Here is a 5,182-nt window from a genome sequence, read left to right on the forward strand (position 1 = left end):
TTCTTTATATAGGTTTTTTGTCTCTTTAGTTAAATTTATTCCTAGGTATTTTATTCTTTTAGTTGCAATTGTAAATGGGATTCGTTTCTTGATTTCCCCTCAGCTTGTTCATTACTAGTGTATAGAAATGCTACAGATTTTTGAATGTTGATCTTGTAACCTGCTACTTTGCTGTACTCATTTATTAGCTCTAGTAGTTTTGTTGTGGATTTTTCCGGGTTTTCGACGTATAGTATCATATCGTCTGCAAACAGTGATAGTTTTACTTCTTCCTTTCCAATTTTGATGCCTTGTATTTCTTTTTCTTGTCTAATTGCTCTGGCTAGAACCTCCAACACAATGTTGAATAATAGTGGTGATAGTGGACATCCTTGTCTTGTTCCTGATCTTAGGGGGAAAGTTTTCAATTTTTCCCCATTGAGGATGATATTAGCTGTGGGTTTTTCATATATTCCCTCTATCATTTTAAGGAAGTTCCCTTGTATTCCTATCTTTTGAAGTGTTTTCAACAGGAAAGGATGTTGAATCTTGTCGAATGCCTTCTCTGCATCAATTGAGATGATCATGTGATTTTTCTGCTTTGATTTGTTGATATAGTGTATTACATTAATTGATTTTCTTATGTTGAACCATCCTTGCATACCTGGGATGAATCCTACTTGGTCATGATGTATAATTCTTTTAATGTGTTGTTGGATACGATTTGCTAGAATTTTATTGAGGATTTTTGCATCTGTATTCATTAGAGAGATTGGTCTGTAGTTTTCTTTTTTTGTAATATCTTTGCCTGGTTTTGGTATGAGGGTGATGTTGGCTTCATAGAATGAATTAGGTAGTTTTCCCTCCACTTCGATTTTTTTGAAGAGTTTGAAGAGAATTGGTACTAATTCTTTCTGGAACGTTTGGTAGAATTCACATGTGAAGCCATCTGGTCCTGGACTTTTCTTTTTAGGAAGCTTTTGAATGACTAATTCAATTTCTTTACTTGTGATTGGTTTGTTGAGGTCATCTATGTCTTCTTGAGTCAAAGTTGGTTGTTCATGTCTTTCCAGGAACCCGTCCATTTCCTCTAAATTGTTGTATTTATTAGCGTAAAGTTGTTCATAGTATCCTGTTATTACCTCCTTTATTTCTGTGAGGTCAGTAGTTATGTCTCCTCTTCCATTTCTGATCTTATTTATTTGCATCCTCTCTCTTCTTCTTTTTGTCAATCTTGCTAAGGGCCCATCAATCTTATTGATTTTCTCATAGAACCAACTTCTGGCCTTATTGATTTTCTCTATTGTTTTCATGTTTTCAATTTCATTTATTTGTGCTCTAATCTTTGTTATTTCTTTCCTTTTGCTTGCTTTGGGGTTAGCTTGCTGTTCTTTCTCCAGTTCTTCCAAATGGATAGTTAATTCCTGAATTTTTGCCTTTTCTTCTTTTCTGATATAGGCATTTAGAGCAATAAATTTCCCTCTTAGCACTGCCTTTGCTGCGTCCCATAAGTTTTGATATGTTGTGTTTTCATTTTCATTCGCCTCGAGGTATTTGCTAATTTCCCTTGCAATTTCTTCTTTGACCCAGTCGTTGTTTAGGAGTGTGTTGTTGAGCCTCCACGTATTTGTGAATTTTCTGGCACTCTGCCTATTATTGATTTCCAACATCATTCCTTTATGGTCCGAGAAAGTGTTGTGTAAGATTTCAATCTTTTTAAATTTGTTAAGACTTGCTTTGTGATCCAGCATATGGTCTATCTTTGAGAATGATCCATGAGCACTTGAGAAAAAGGTGTATCCTGCTGTTGTGGGATGTAATGTCCTATAAATGTCTATTAAGTCTAGTTCATTTATAGTAATATTCAGATTCTCTATTTCTTTGTTGATCCTCTGTCTAGATGTTCTGTCCCTTGATGAGAGTGGTGAGTTGAAGTCTCCAACTATTATGGTATATGAGTCTATTTCCCTTTTCAATGTTTGCAGTATATTCCTCACGTATTTTGGGGCATTCTGATTCGGTGCGTAAATATTTATGATTGTTATGTCTTCTTGTTTAATTGTTCCTTTTATTAGTATATAGTGTCCTTCTTTGTCTCTTTTAACTGTTTTACATTTGAAGTCTAATTTGTTGGATATTAGTATAGCCACTCCTGCTCTTTTCTGGTTGTTATTTGCATGAAATATCTTTTCCCAACCTTTCACTTTCAACCTATGTTTATCTTTGGGTCTAAGATGTGTTTCCTGTAGACAGTATAGAAGGATCCTGTTTTTTAATCCATTCTGCCAATCTATGTCTTTTGATTGGGGAATTCAGTCCATTGACATTTAGTGTTATTACTGTTTGGATAATATTTTCCTCTACCATTTTGCCTTTTGTATTATATATATCATATCTGATTTTCCTTCTTTCTACACTCTTTTCCATATCTCTCTCTTCTGTCTTTTTGTATCTGACTCTAGTGCTCCCTTTAGTATTTCTTGCAGAGCTGATCTCTTGGTCACAAATTCTTTCAGTGACTTTTTGTCTGAGAATGTTTTAATTTCTCCCTCATTTTTGAAGGATAATTTTGCTGGATATAGGAGTCTTGGTTGGCAGTTTTTCTCTTTTAGTATTTTAAATATATCATCCCACTGTCTTCTAGCTTCCATGGTTTCTGCTGAGAAATCTACACAAAGTCTTATTGGGTTTCCCTTGTATGTAATGGATTGTTTTTCTCTTGCTGCTTTCAAGATCTTCTCTTTCTCTTTGGCCTCTGACATTCTAACTAGTAAGTGTCTTGGAGAACGCCTATTTGGGTCTAATCTCTTTGGGGTGCGCTGCACTTCTTGGATCTGTAATTTTAGGTCTTTCATAAGAGTTGGGAAATTTTCAGTGATAATTTCTTCCATTAGTTTTTCTCCTCCTTTTCCCTTCTCTTCTCCTTCTGGGACACCCACAACACGTATATTTGTGCGGTTCATATTGTCCTTGAGTTCCCTGATACCCTGTTCAAATTTTTCCATTCTTTTCCCTATAGTTTCTGTTTCTTTTTGGAATTCAGATGTTCCATCCTCCAAATCACTAATTCTATCTTCTGTCTCTTTTAATCTATCATTGTAGCTATCCATTATTTTTTCTATGTTTGCTACTTTATCCTTCACTTCCATAAGTTCTGCGATTTGTTTTTTCAGTTTTTCTATTTCTTCTTTATGTTCAGCCCATGTCCTCTTCATGTCCTCCCTCAATTTATCGATTTCATTTTTGAAGAGGTTTTCCATTTCTGTTCGTATATTCAGCATTAGTTGTCTCAGCTCTTGTGTCTCATTTGAGCTATTGGTTTGTTCCTTTGACTGAGCCATATTCTCAATCTTTTGAGCGTGGACAGTTATCTTCTGCTGCTGGCGTCTGGGCATTTATTCAGATTTCTCTTGGTGTCGGACCCAGCAAGGTTGTAATATTTTTCTGTGAAATCTCTGGGTTCTGTTTTTCTTATCCTGCCCAGTAGGTGGCGCTCGTGGCACCCGTTTGTCTGCGGGTCCCACCAGTAAAAGGTGCTGTGGGACCTTAAACTTTGGAAAACTCTCGCCGTCCTGGGGGTTCGCTAGCCGAAACGGCTTGAGCCGGCCCGGGGTCCGAACGCAGGGAGGGTTGCTGGTCGCCGCAGCCAGGGAAAGAGCCCGTCCGAATTTCCTAGTCGGCCCTGGGCAACAAGCGTGATCTTGAGGCTTGCTCTTGTGAAGCTTATGTATGTAACGGAGAAGCTTAGCCTACCTATAGGTATGCCTGAGAGTCACCTCTGGAGGACCTCTTTTGTTGCTCAAGTGCAGCCTCTCTCTCTCTCTAAGCCCAACTCCGCAAGTGAAATCATTGCCCTCCCTTTTATGTGGGACATGACATACAGGCATGAAAGTCTCCCTGGGAGATGACCACCAGGGATGAGTCTGACCCTGGCACCATGGGTTCAACAATGCCATCCTGACCAAAAGAGGGAAAAAGAGTAACAAATAAGATATCAGTGGCTGAGAGACTTCAAATAGAATTGAGAGACTACACTGGAGGTCACTCCTATGCAAGCTTCAGTTAGACATTGCTACTATCGTAGTCAAAACCATTCCTGCTAACCCTAAGGAACACCTAGAGCTTTATGCGAGATCCTACAAAGGTTCCATGCAGTAGGATAACTTTCCAGAAACATACAACCTCCAGATCGGTCCCTGGACCAGATAAGTCCTGAAATGCAGAGGGGCCAGCTTCTCCAGGACATCAACTAGCTCCATCCCCCTATCCCATATTATCCCATATTGAGAGCCCCTTCCAACATGAAAACTTTAAAATGGGCATAGCCCAAATACCCCTAAAGAGTGAGTGAGTGAAAGATCAAAGGTGATGATCGAGTTATACAGAGAAAGTTGGAATTAACATATAAGTGCTGAATCAGTATATTGCTATCTCTTTTAGTCTTCAGTACCTTAGAGCAGCTAGAAATAAAACCTAAAATTGTGGAATTGTAACTCATACCAAACTCTGAATTCTGTTCTACAACTAACCGTTGCGATGTACTTTGAAATTTATTGCTTTTTAAAAATATATATGTTATGTTTCACAAAAAAAAAGAGAAGTTAAGAGTATAATAGAGAAGATAGGATTTAACAACTGTGTATGATTGCTGATTCAATATAAATTGGTATTTCTTTTGGTTTCCAGTGACTTGGAACAGCTAGAAGAAAAACTGAAAAATCATGAAACTGTAACCCATACCAAACTTTAAAATCAGTTGTATAACTACTTGTTTAAAACATACTTGGGAAAATTTTGCTTTTTTACATATGTGTTTTTTTCCACAATTAAAAAATGTTTAAAAATATATATATAACTTGTTTCCACTTTCAGTCCTTCTTACCATCTTGAATTATCAAAGATCTTATTGCAAGGATTATAGCCTTATTTTATCATTCAATAATAACTAATTCAATCCACACAGAGGGATCCAGAAAGCATATGACACTTTTGGAGCATGATGTCTTTCGGAGCAAAAGGACACTATTCTGTATCCTAAAGATTCATCGTGGATATGGAATACTTAATACAGTGTGCCCATGTCCTTTATGCATATTCCCCTTTTGTTTTTTTTCCATTGTTACAAATTTTGAGAGCTGGAATGAACCTTAGTGGTCATCTCTAGAATTCCATTTCCTTCTCCTATTTCTCCAAATGAAATGCT

Source organism: Tamandua tetradactyla, chromosome 8 (genome assembly GCF_023851605.1).
Source record: "Tamandua tetradactyla isolate mTamTet1 chromosome 8, mTamTet1.pri, whole genome shotgun sequence".
NCBI classification, from domain to species: domain Eukaryota; kingdom Metazoa; phylum Chordata; class Mammalia; order Pilosa; family Myrmecophagidae; genus Tamandua; species Tamandua tetradactyla.